Source organism: Mastigoproctus giganteus, chromosome 2 (assembly GCF_048544385.1).
Source record: "Mastigoproctus giganteus isolate SK-2022 chromosome 2, ASM4854438v1, whole genome shotgun sequence".
Classification (NCBI taxonomy): Eukaryota; Metazoa; Arthropoda; class Arachnida; order Uropygi; family Thelyphonidae; genus Mastigoproctus; species Mastigoproctus giganteus.
In genome coordinates this window covers 51,747,298-51,761,773 of record NC_143576.1, presented here as the reverse complement: position 1 = coordinate 51,761,773, position 14,476 = coordinate 51,747,298, and the positions used below count along the sequence as shown (strand labels likewise).

General features: G+C 38.6%; 1 protein-coding gene across 1 annotated transcript in view; it reads left to right on the top strand.

The window, feature by feature from the left end:
• LOC150089301 (uncharacterized) overlaps nt 1-14,476 on the top strand; it is a 251,559-nt gene that overhangs the window by 201,117 nt on the left and 35,966 nt on the right. The window lies entirely within an intron of this gene.

The following is a 14,476-nucleotide window of genomic DNA, read 5'->3' as shown; positions in this document are numbered from 1 at the left end:
ACATGTTATGTAAATGTAATTATTGCAATGTCATATGATCACAAGTTCCTTGGTATCAGATAAATACTGTACTGTTTCCTGGGTTTAATTAGTTGATCCAGTTGTGGAAAAGACAGATGATCTTTCCAATTTTCACACTGGTGTGAAAATTATTGTTGGAGCACATTTAGCAGGAGCCACAATTGAGAAAACAAAACAAATCAGTGGTGCATTAAGCAACCACCTCAAATTATACAATGAGTGGAAGACAACAGTGAGAATTCAGTTCTAAATGGACAAATGATAGAAAATCTGAAGAATGACATCGCAGGAATTTAAAGCAAATTCTACCCAGAAAGCTCCAGATGCAGCATAAAGTGAAAAATTCAGTTTAGGTAAAGAATGACCCATTTCCAACTGAAAGCTATATGGCAGGAATTGAAAAATCAGGATTTGGTGGTCATATGCCAATACAAAAGTCCATAAAAAAGTCAAAAAACTCAACTGGAGTGATTCTGCCAATGCTAAGACTGGATTGTGGAACAGTAGATATAATTCAGGCAAGTGGTAGTCCTACTAGATATTGAATAAAGGTTTCTAATTTCTGGCCATGTTATGATATTGTCTCTGAAGATCATGTCAGCATATGCATAATGCAGATGAAACTAGGATTTCTTTAATCATGTGAATTTTTTGGTGTCCACTTCTGGTGAGCCATAATCTTCTGCAGGCATTGCTGATTCATGCAAGCAATGATGGCCTATAAGCAAGATCTTTTGCTGCTACTTTTGCTACTTTAGTAACATAGACCAGGCATCTAATTATATATTGACACAGTTTTCCTCAAGTCAAATTCTTCCAGCGAGGATAGGTAGGGCTGCTGCACTTGGGAGTATAAAATGCTAATGGCACTAATATGTAAGTCTCATTTGTGATGTGAACCAGGTGGGTTCAGATTTCAGCAAAGTCAGGTCAATCTGTGATAGTCAAATCCTCTATTATTTCATGCCAATAGAACTGTGAACATCATAACTCATAATTAGTAACTTGTATTATCATAGTGGTAATCAGTGTTTTCAACTGAAATTCATAAGTAGCTCAAAGGTTGCAATCACATAGGTTTGCATATTTTTCTGTTAATCTAGGAATTTAGTAAGTCAAGTGTATCTATAAACATAATAGCACAGTACAGGAATCCCCGACTTAGGGAAATTCTACTTTACGTAAGTTTTTGCTAGCCAGTGTGCAAGCTTAAAAAAATCATGGAAACATATTTTGCATCCCGTAGGGATAAATGGAGGTATTGTGAAAATATCATAATGTGACCCCAATAACACACTGCTTATTTTATTTATTTATTTATATATTTTTTTGTAATTCGTTCCAAGTCCTTAGAAGTTGAAAATTTCACTATGTTACTACGCTATTTATCTCTCTAAAAGGTCATATATTTATAATTGAAATTGCACTACCCTTTCATCATTATCATATGTTCCCATTATAAGAATCAATTTTGAATGCATTTGTGATATTTTTCTAAAGCACATTTCTCGAGGTGACGACCATAAAACAATAAAAACAATTTGCACTTTCTGGTTTATTGGGCTTTTCTGTTAGTGCATATAATTATAAATGGGTAGTAAAATCGATCTTATTGCATTTGCAGTTATGTGGGTTTTTACGCTATTGTTGTGAAATGTCCCTTCACTGAAATCTTCAATCGCATAAAAAACGAATTTTCAGAAACTTCTCTTCATTCCTATTTACATATTACAATGATGAAGGGAAAGCGACCAACGAAAAGTGCAAGTGGTGATAGTGCCAGGAAATGAAACAATTGATTTAGAAATTAAGAAATGATAAAGAAGTACAAAACAGGACAAAGTTTGTCATCTATTGCAAGGGAATTAGGTCTCGCTGCTTCAACAGTGAATACTAGTTTAAAGGACAGTGCACGTATAAAAGAACATGTTAAAGGATTAACACACTTAAGATCAACACTGATCACAAAACAACATTCGGGTGCTATATCGAACATGGAACAGCTATTAATAATATGGATGGAAAATCAGATCCAGAAGTGAGTGCCCCTGAGTCTAATGACCATTTAAGCAAAAGCAACAAGTATTTATAAAGATGTTAAAGATAAGTACAGTGAACCCCCAACCCAAGTTCGTGGCAAGAAACAGATGGTTTAATAGGTTAAACCATCGTGCTGGTTTCCACAACGTTAAAGTATGCGATGAATTGCCAGTCCCGATTCTGCAACTGCAGAGAAATTTTGTGATGTGTTGGAAAAATTTATTGATGAAGGCGGCTATTCAATGCAGCAAATTTTTAATGTTAACAAGACTGCTCTCTATTGGAAAAAAAATGCCGGATCGAACATGCACTGCCAAAGAAGAAAATGCAATGTCAGGTTTTAAGTCATCAAAAGATAGGGCCACACTCTTGCTTGGAGCTAATGTAGCAGGAGATTACAGATTAAAACCACTGCTTGTGTACTATTCTGGAAATCCTTGTGCATTTGTACAAAGGGCGTCAATAAAGCCATCCTGCCCGTACATTTCTGATCGAAGTAGAGAGCATGAATAACAGTATCTCTCTTTGAGGATTGGTTTAAATACTGCTTTATTCCCGAGGTTGAAAAATACTGGAAAGACAATGAAGTTCCTTTCAAGGTTTCGCTTCTATTAGATAATGCTCCTGGACATCGTATACATCTAGATGATTTCAATTCGAATGTGAGAGTCATATTTCTACCGCCAAACACGACTTCACTCATCCAGCCTATGGATCAAGGTGTTATTTCAAATTTAAAAGCATACTATTTACGCACAACATTTACTCAGGCATTGCCTGCTGAAGACAACGAGAAAAATTTTACGTTAGGAGACTTTTGGAAATCTAACAATATTTACCATGGCATCTTAAACATTAATAAGGCCTACGGCAGAAATTACTAAAAGTTGTTTAAATGGTGCATGGAAGAAAATATGCCTACAAGGACGTAAAAGGCTTCGAAGGATTTGAAAAAGACGAATCATATGAAAAGGTTACAGATAAGATTGCAAAGGCTGCAGAGCTACTTCAGTTGGAGGTTGATGCCAAAGACGTGTAGGAGTTAATAGAGGAAGGAGAGACGGAATTATCTAACGAAGAACTTATTGACTTACAGGCAGCGATAATGAAAAAAGAAAATGCTGACGAAGCTCAAGATGAACCAAATGAGGAGCTGAGACTTAATTTTATAATTTTGAAATATTTTTTTTTAATTACATCACCAGAGAGGTGGCAATGGCATTTCGTGAAATTGCATCAGCAATGGCGAGGTTTGAGAAGATGGATCCTGACAGCGAACGATCCTTAAAAGTTAACAGAGGGTTGAATGATATGCTTGCTTGCTTGCTACAAAGAAATCTACGATGAAAAGAAAAAAGCCACTATCCAGTCATCCATTAATATGTTCTTTCGTAAGGTTGAGCAGCCGACCCCTTCTAAATCTCCACAGAGGTATACTTATCAGCAGAAGACTTCGATTCTGGCAATGATGCTCGAGAGGTAAAACTTACTGACATTATGCATGTCTCCTGTCTTTTTTTGTAATTTTATACTTTTGAAATTTTTTTAAATTGCATGCTTTTGTAATTTTTACTGCACATGAGATAAAAAATTGAATAAATACAACAAATAATTCTGTTTTCACTTCGTCGAACATCTCATTTTTGATTCAATCAATTCAGCGGGTACAGTTGCAAGTGCTGCACCATCATTGGGAAAACTCCGACTTATGTAAAATTCGACTGACTTTGAGCATTCTGTGGAACGTAACCCTTATATAAGTCAGGGAGTTCCTGCACATACTGCATAACAAAATCTGAAAATAACATTGTTTTGTTATGCTCTTATTCCTTAGATCATATACAGGCTAGAATCAGGTATCAAAAAAAGAGCAGCAAAGATAAAACCTCAAATAATATAAGCACTATTGGTGGCTCAGAAGAGAGCAATATATTTTTAATCACTGCTACATTCATGAAATGCCTTTTTGTGGAGTTACCTGTAGTAGCATTAGCATTAGTACAGGCATATGATGCAAGAAAGCAAGCTTATGCAGCATCAGCCAAAAAAAAAAAAAACCACTTCCATTTCACCCCTCAGTTCGTTCGAAATACCTGTCCAGCTGAGCCTTAAATTTATTTAGGCTATTAACTTCCTTAACAAGGATTGGAAGTCTGTTCCACCAACCAACTACCCGCTGGCTAAAGGCAAATTTCTGCACATCAATCCTACATCTGTCTTTCCTCAATCTGAATTTATGCCATCTCAGGTGATTATTCTGAGCAAGAGGAAGAATCCCATCAGCATTGAGCAGGCTCAAACCATTCAAGGCTTTATACACCTCTATTCACCTCGCCGTTGCCTAGTCTCCAGACAATGTAATTTGCAAAACTTCAGCCTTTCTTTGTAAGAGCAAATCTTTGTTCCATTCACCAATCTTGTTGCCCTTCTCTGTACTCGTTCCAGCAGCTCTACATCCTTCTTGAAATGAGGCTTCCAGACCTGTATACAGTACTCAAGGTGTGGCCTGACCATTGCCTTATACAAGGGAATAATCACCTCCTTATCCCTGCTAGGAAAATTCCTATATATCATTGAAAAGACACCATGCAGCCTGTCTGCACTGCTCAGACAACTTCATATCTGCCTGCACAATTACCACCAGGTCCTTTTCATTCTCTACCACTGTCAGCATACTATCACAGAGTTGATATGTTGCTCCAGGGGTTGCTGTTTCCCATATGTAGTACTTTACATTTGTCAATGTTAAACTTCATTTGCCACCTATCAGCCCACCTGCCCAACCTTTCCAGATCCTGCTTCCGCAGCATAGCATCACTAGCGTCCTTAACAACCCTACCCACCTTTGTATCGTCTGCAAACTTGGACATTAAGCTTGATATACCATCATCAATATCATTTATAAATACAGAAAACAATAGTGGACCCAACACTGAACACTGAGGGACTCCACTAATAACATTAGTCCACGATGAGCAGTGTCCACTGATTACCACTCTCTGTCTTCTCTCCCTCAACCATTCCTTTATCCAAAGCAGAAATTTGCTTCCAATGCCACACTGCTCCAATCTATGCAGCAGTCTTCCATCTGCAACAGTATCAAAAGCCTTTCTAAGATCCAAATAGATAACATCAAAGTTATTCCCTTCATCCAGTTCTTTTGTGAGTGCATCATAGTATCCAATCAAATTGGTCAGGCAAGACTTTCCCTTAATAAAACCATGCTGTGTCCGAGCTATAACTGAAGTCGTGTCTAGATGATCCTGCAGTGCTTCTTTAACCAGTGCCTCCATTAATTTTCCTGGAACAGAAGTTAAACTCACAGTTCTATAATTAGTTGTGTCAGCCTTTGTGAATTGGGGTCGCATTTGCACAACTCCAGTCTATGGGTACCTTCCCTGAGTTCCCCTAAATCCAAAGAAGCTCTCATAATTATGGCTAAGGGTTTGCTTACTTCCTTTGCTGCCTCCTTTAATATAACTGGATAGATCCAATCCACCCCACATGTCTTTTTTATGTTTATCCTCAACAATTTCTCCTCCACTTTCCTCTCAGTTATTACAAAATCATCTATATCAGTGCCAGAGTTTACTTCACCTCTGGCATTCCCCTTCCTGAATAACCCCTCATGTGTTAATGTAGATGCAAAATGCTCGTTTAGTTTGTTAGCCACCTGAGCAGAATCCTCAACTGTTGAATGATCAATATCCAGTGGACCAAACTGATTCATCCCTATCCTTCTAGAGTTTACATAGGTAAAGAACTCTTTTCTGTTTTTCTTTGCTTCCTTTGCCAAGGATTTCTCATAAATGCCTTTGCCTGCCTAATCTCCTTTGTGACTTGGTTACAGACCAGCTTATATCTATCATAGGCTTCCATGTCACCCCTTAATTTATATGTATCCCATGCATTTTTCTTCTCTGCCATATGTCTCGTTAGTTCATCTGACATCCATTTAGGCCTAAACCTTGAACAATATTTCTTAGTTGGTATGTAAAGCTTAGTAGGTTCCAAGATAAGTTCTTTGAATGCTTCTTGTTTTGAATTTGCTGTTGGTAACATCATCAGTTGCTTCCACTGTATAGAATTTAAATACTGTCTCAGACCATCGTAGTTACCTTTACGAAAGCAAAAATCCTTCCCTTTACCCCTGATGGTAGTTACCTCTTTGAGTAAATCCCACTTCAGCACACTGTGATCACTGCCACCTAGTGGGTCCTTTATCTGCAGATTCTTAATCAATGAAGAATGGCTGCTGATAATCAGATCAAGAGTATTACTCCCTCTAGTTGCCTCTTGAACATGCTGATGTAGAAAACAATCATCCAATAAATTTAGAAAAGCCTTGCTAGTGTGTGAGTGACCAACCCACAAATTGCAGTCAATATCTGGGAAATTAAAATTCCCCATTATAAGACTCTCTGATTTACTGGTCCACTCTATTTCCCTGTACAGTTTCTTATTATACTCATCAGAGTCATTAGGCCTATACCACACTCGTACTCTCAATTTTGATCTCCCAATGCTTATGTCACACCAAAGTGACTCGACACGGCACTGTCCAGTGATGTCGACTGGCTTCACTTCCTTGGATTTTATGTGTTTCTTAACTAATATCATAACCCCTCCCCCCCTTCCTATCCTGTCTATCCTTTCTATACACATTGTACTCCCCAAATTCCAGTTCTGTATTCCTTATATCTGTGTGACACCACGTCTCTATAATATCCCAACAATATCTGCCTTTGATTTTTTGAGCAATACCTCAATTTCATCAAATTTATTTACCAAACTCCTAGCATTGGTGTACACGCAAGTATACATGCACCTGTTCCTATTCTTAGCTACCCTAACACAACCCATGTGTTTACTTGTATCACAGTGACTTCCAGCAGTCTCTGAAATATCCTGAATCTTGTTTTCCAGGCTGCAGCTCATTCCAATAGAAGCAGTGCAAGAATCACTTTCACCTCTGCCAGTGGCTACTGTTAATCTATTTGTCCTTGTATCCCCCCAAGCTAGCAGTTTTCCAACCCACCTAACACTGCCTCGATAGCATCAGCAAATATTCTTGCACCTTTTCTATTTAAGTGTATCCCATCCCTGTAGAAGCAGTCTCTCCTGTTAACAAGTACAGACCAGGCTGGAAAAAATTCTGCCCCTTGAGCCTTGCACAATCTCTCCAGGGCCGAATTGATCGACAAAGCTCCATCATATACTCCCTCCTGTCGTGTCTGGGCAGAATTGCAGACACTTTCAAATTCAACCCTAATTCACGGCTTTTTTTCAACAGTGACCTGTACTTGTTAAGTAATTCTACCGGTCTCCTACTCTTAATATCATTAATGCCAACATGTACAACTATATCACATTTTGTGCCCTTAAAAGATGGTATCCGCTCTACAACGTCATCATCCTTTGCCCCTGCAGACATACTCTGGTCCTGTTCCACCTATTCTTTTAACAAAGCATGTTCCCCATTTCCCTGACAATAGAGTCACCAACAACTACTAGTTCCTGTGGGACCGGCGCATTCTGCCTTGTGGGTTGCCGCTGTGTTGTGTGATGAACAAGTGCAAGATCTGGCGTTGATGTGGGCAGCTGATAGCTTGATGGACCCTCAATTTAGACCCTTCGAGGGCATCCACCCCATCCTTCAAGCTCTCATTTAGGCCCATAACAACACTGAGTTGTCACCTGATTTCCTTACATTGCGCACCCACAAAGACATCCTCCATGGCAATATCATGTCCCATACCCGATTACTCCACAAACATCATGCAAGCAGTGCATTTTAAAGGCTGTGATTCAGAGGACAACTACCCCCCCCCCCCCAGTTCTCCCCTGAGCCGCCACAGCACTCCAATTAGCTTGAGCCTTTTGCTTTGCTGCTCTGGTCTGAGTCATGATTTTGATTTAATTTCAATAAAATTTCAATTTCAGTACAAAATTATAACCCTAAACTTGTATCCCAACACAATTATAATGCTATATATATTTTTCGGTATCGAGTATTATCTACGAGTTCCGTTTATATAACTTCCGTATCAAGTTATGTATTTATTAATTATGTTACGTTTGTAATCTTAGTCGTTATATGTATTTAGTTAAAAAGTCCAATTTAATTGACAATGAAGTTTAACAAGATTAGTAGATTTTACTGATTGATTGACAATATTATGTTATATACTATACTATACTATACTAAGCTTACGCTATCTAGTTTGGGATATAAAGTTGTATTGTATAACAATGGCGGCAAGTTACGAAAGGTAAATCTACCGACACTTAAGTATTAATTAACTTCCAAATCTCGCTGTCTCAATTCAGAATTAACTAAGGATCCTGACTAGGTCTATAAGCTACTTATAGAAAATAATTTGATATAATAATTGGTCAATAAAGCGGCTAAATATGGCTAAAAAACGTCTCGTTCAGCAGAGCTGCAACTTGTAACACGTGGGTTTGATACTCTTACCGATATTAAGTAATACCTAAAAAATCTCTATCTAAGTTAAACTTTAAACTAAGTATCGTAACTATCAATATAAAGCTACTCTAGAAAATAAGTTAATATGCCAATTGAAGCCAATAAAACAGAAATAACTTCTTTATTCCAGGAGCAGTAAAAAACTTCGCCTTCACAAGGCTAATCTTGTTCTCAAGCGTGAAGGATGATAGTAGGACAAAGGGGATGTCTGATGGGCTGAGAAGTGACAACTGAAGTTTAACATTGACAAATGCAAAGTACTGCATATGAATAGCAGTAACCCCAGAGAAATGTACCAACTGGTGGACACTCAGGGTAGTGGAAAATGAAAGAGACCTGGGGGTATTTGTGCAGTCGAATATGAAGTTTTCTGAGCAATGCAGACAGGCTGCCAGAATAGGTCATGGGGTCTTGTCAATGATATACAGGAATTTTGCAAGCAGGGATAAGATGATTTTCCCCTTGTATACTGCATACAGGTGTGGAAGCCTCATTGTAGTAAGGATGTAGAGTTGCTAGAATGAGTATAGAGAAGGGCAACAAGACTGGTGAAGGGAACAATGGGTGCTCTTATGAAGACAGGCTTAAGTTCTGCAAATTGCAGTTTAGAGACTAGGCACTTGCAATGCAATCTGATTGATGTATATAAGGCCTTGAATGGATTGAGCAGGCTCAATGCTGACGGGATACTGAGGGGACATAGATTCAAATTGAGGAAAGACAGTTGTAGGATAGATGTGCTGCAGTTTGCCTTTAGCCAGCAGGTAGTTGATTGCTGGAACAAACTTCCATCTGTTATTATTGGACTTGATAGCTTAAATAAATTCAAGGCAAAACTAGACAAACATTTGAAATGAATGGATCGGTGAAATGAGAAGTTTTTTTGGTTTTTTTGGCTGATGCTGTATAAGCTTGCTTTCTTGCATCACGTGCCTCTACTAATGTTAATGCTTTGTGTGCATAGTTAAGTTTTAGTTGTAAAAAGCCTGGCAGCTTTTCTACGATAACATCCCCATCCCTGACTGCTTCCCATTTTGAATTTGTTGTTGGTAACTTTATCAGTTAGTCCCACTGTATACAATTTAAAAACTAAAAGTTAGTATTTTGAATTGTGCTTATATTATACTGTTTAATCTTTTATCAGTAGATTGCATTATTTGTTACTATTTTAAAAAAGTTAAATTACCTCATCCGAGACTGACTAACTCAGCAATATCATGAAAAAGACCCATACAAGTTCCTCACATCATTAACAGAATTCAAACTGGGTCTTTTTCACCCAGTGTGGGGGGGGGACAGTGATTATTCCAACTGTGTTACCCACAGCGGCTTCTGATTTACTGACTCAACTTATCTGTGCAGTTGTCCATTATACCCATCACAAACATTAGGCCTATAACACATTCCTCCTCTCCTTTTCTGAGTTGAATGCTTGTGGCATACCAAACTGACTCAACATTGCACTGGCCACCACCAATGTCAATTGCCTGCACTGCTATAGATTTCATGTGCCGCTTAACTCCGCAGTAGTATGGTGTTGCCTCACAAGAGTTTTGAAAAAAAAAAAAAAAAAAAAAGTAATTTAAGTATTTAAAGTTAGTATTTTGAATTGTGCTTATATTATATTGTTGCTTAATTTTTTATCAGGAGATTGCATTATTTCTTATTATTTAACTTTTTTATATTCTGTTTTTTTGGTCACTAGAAATAGTTGTAATGAAACAAAAAGTTTATTAAGTATGCATAAAATTTTAAAAGTAAATTGGTACCCTGAAATAGAAACATGATATTAATTATTGCAAAATTTATATTTGTTGAGTCTTTTATTGCAGGAAATTAACATTATTCAAGCATTACAAATAAATCCAGAAAACACCTTGAAATTAATATTTTTCAATTAAATTAATTATAATAAATTGTTATTTATTTCCCCTTGAAGTGCAAAAGGTGGGCATACCCATCACTAGGTAGGTATCCCATGATTTTTGTCCACTCAATGTAGTTATCCAATGTAATATAAAAATTCTCTTCAAATCAAATGTTACTTCTTGTTTCTGATCCAACTTCATCTTCTCTTTCCAAGGTTTTTAAAATAACTAATTTAACATTTACCATTAGCATTAGCATTAGTAGAGGCATATGATGCAAGAAAGCAAGCTTATTCAGCATCAGCCAAAAAAAAAAACACAACCACTACTCCCATTTCACACTCCGTTCGTTAGAAATACCTGTCCTGCTGAGCCTTAAATTTGTTTAGGCTATCAACTTCAACAACAAGTGATGGAAGTCTATTCCACAAACCAACTACCCGCTGGCTAAAGGCAAATTTCCGCACATTTATCCGACATCCGTCCTTCCTCAATTTGAATTTCTGCCCTCTCAGGTGATTATTCTGAGCAAGAGAAAGAATCCCATCAGCATTGAGCATGCTCAAGCCATTCAAAGCCTTATACACCTCTATCAGATGACCTCGCCGATGCCTAGTCTCTAGACTCTGTAATTTGCAAAACTTAAGCCTTTCTTCGTAAGAGCAACCCTTTGTTCCATTCACTAATCTTGTTGCCCTTCTCTGTACCCATTCCAGCAGCTCTAGATCCTTCTTGAAATGAGGCCTCCAGACCTGTATACAGTACTCAAGGTGTGGCCTGACCAATGCCTTATACAAGGGAATAATCACATCCCTATCCCTGCTAGAAAAGTTATTGATATCATTGACAAGACACCATGAGCTACTCTTGCAGCTCGTCTGCACTGCTCAGAGAACTTCATATCTGCCTGCACAATTACCCCCAGGTCCTTTTCATTCTCTACCCCTGTCAGCGTTGTACCACAGAGTTGATACATTGATCTGGGGTTACTGTTTCCCATATGTAGTACTTTACATTTGTCAATGTTAAACTTCATTTTCCACATCTCAGCCCATCTGCTCAACCTTTCCAGATCCTGTTGCAGCAGCATAGCATCAGTAGTGTCCTTAACAACCCTGCCAACCTTTGTATCGTCTGCAAACTTGGACATTAAGCTTGATATACCATCATCAATATCATTTATAAATACAGAAAACAATGGACCCAACACTGAACCCTGATAAACTCCACTAATAACATTAGTCCACGTTGAGCAGTGTCCATTGATTACCGCTCTCTGTCTTCTGCCACTCAACCATCCCTTTATCCATAGCAGCAATTTGCCTCCAATGCCACACTGCTCCAATTTGTGCAGCAGTCTTCCATGCGCAATAGTATCAAAAGCCTTTCTAAGATCCAAATATATAATATCAAAGTTATTCCCTGCATCCAGTTCTTTTGTGACTACATCATAGTATCCAATCAAATCCAATCGAATTACTAGGCTTTACCTACCAACTAAGAAATATTGTTCAAGGTTTAGGCCAAAATGGATGTCAGATGAACTAATGAGGCATATGGCAGAGAAGAAAAATGCATGGGATACATACAAATTAACATATGACACAGAAGCCTATGATAGATACAAGTTGATATGCAACCAAGTTACAAAGGAGGTTAGGCAGGCGAAGGCAGATTACGAGAAAAACTTGGCAAGGGATGCAAAGAAAAACAGCAAAGAGTTCTTTACTTATGTAAACTCTAGAAGAAAGGGGATGAATCAGATTGGTCCACTTGATATTGATGGGTCAAGTGTTGATGATCCTGCTCAGGTAGCTAACAAACTAAATGAATATTTTGCATCGACATTCACACATGAGGAGTTATTCAGCGAGGGGAATGCCAGAGGTGTATTCAACTCTAGCAGTAAGCTACAGAATCTTGAAATAACTGGGAGTAAAGTGGAGGAGAAACTGTTGAAGATAAACACAAGAAAGGCACCCGGGGTGGATGGGATCTATCCAGTTATATTAAAGGAGGCAGCAAAGGAAGTAAGCAAACCCTTAGCCATAATTATGAGAGCTTCCTTGGACTCAGGGGAGGTACCCATAGACTGGAAATGTGCAAATGTGACCCCAATTCACAAAGGAGGATCAAAGGCTGACACAAGTAATTATAGACCTGTGAGCTTAACTTCTGTTCCAGGAAAATTAATGGAGGCACTGGTTAAAGAAGCACTGCAGGATCATTTAGACAAGACTTCAGTTATAGCTCAGACACAGCATGGTTTTGTTGAGGGGAAGTCTTGCCTGACCAACTTGATTGGATACTATGATGCAGTCACAAAAGAACTGGATGCAGGGAATAACTTTGATATTATATACTTGGATCTTAGAAAGGCTTTTGATACTGTTGCACATGGAAGACTGCTACACAAATTGAAGCAGTGTGACATTGGAGGCAAATTGCTGCTATGGATAAAGGGGTGGTTGAGGGGGAGAAGACAGAGAGTGGTAATCAATGGACACTGCTCATCGTGGACTGATGTTATTAGTGGAGTCCCTCAGGGCTCAGTGTTGGGTCCATTATTGTTTTCTGTATTTATAAATGATATTGATGATGGTATATCGGGCTTAATGTCCAAGTTTGCAGACGATACAAAGGTTGGCAGGGTTGTCAAGGACACTACTGACACTATGCTGCTCCAACAGGATCTGGAAAGGTTGAGCAGATGGGCTGAGAGGTGGCAAATGAAGTTTAACATTGACAAATGTAAAGTACTACACATGGGAAACAGCAACCCCAGAGCAACGTATCAACTCTGTGGTACTACACTGACAGTGGTAGAGAATGAAAGGGACTTGGTGGGTGGTTGCGCAGGCAGATATGAAGTTCTCTGAACAGTGCAGACGGGCTGCAAGAGTAGCCCATGGAGTATTGTCAAAGATATACAGGAATTTTTCCAGCAGGGATAAGGAGGTGATTATTCCATTGTATAAGGCGATGGTCAGGCCACACCTGGAGTACTGTATACAGGTCTGGAGGCCTCATTTCAAGAAGGATTTAGAGCTGCTGGAACGAGTACAGAGAAGGGCAACAAGATTAGTGAATGGAACAAAGGGGTACTCTTATGAAGAAAGGCTTAAGTTATGCAAATTACAGTGTCTGGAGACTAGGCACCAGCAAGGTGATCTGATAGAGGTGTATAAAGCCTTGAATGGTTTAAGCATGCTCAATGCTGATGGGATTCTTCCTCTAGCTCAGAAAAATCACCTGAGAGGGCATAAATTCAAATTGAGGAAAGACAGATGTAGGATAGACGTGCGGAAATTTGCCTTTAGCCAGCGGGTGGTTTTTTTTTGGCTGATGCTGCATAAGCTTGCTTTCTTGCATCAAATGCCTCTACTAATGCTAATGCTAATGGTTAGAGAAGACCTGCCCTTAACAAAACCATGCTGTGTCTGAGCTATAACTGAATTCTTGTCTAGATGATCCTGCAGTGCTTCTTTAACCAGTGCCTCCATTAATTTTCCTGGAACCAAAGTTAAACTAACAGGTCTATAATTACTTGTGTCAGCCTTTGATCCTCCTTTGTGAATTGGGGTTACATTTGCACATCTCCAGTCTATGGGTACCTCCCCTGAGTCCAAAGAAGCTCTCATAATTATGGCTAGAGGTTTGCTTACTTCCTTTGCTGCCTCCTTTAATATAACTGGATAGATCCCATCCACCCCAGGTGCATTTAAACTGAACACAAAATTATCTTTCTGTTGCAATTGACTACCATAGCACCCACCTCTACAGGCAAATATATTGGACCAGAAAATTAGAATATCTGATTATACGGAATCTGGATTTAGTTGATATTGATTGAAACTTGTGGATTGGCATCTTTCTCCGAACAAAACATTTCTCAATTTACTGGTTGACTGCTTCAACGCGAAAATGTTAGGGAGGTAACAAAAGAAAGCAGCAGTACTCTGGACCTCATTATCAGCAAGTGATTCATTATGTATTTATATTAAGAATCTTTATGTACAGTAATTCCCAGGTGGCAGTGAGAATATAGTGTATTGTG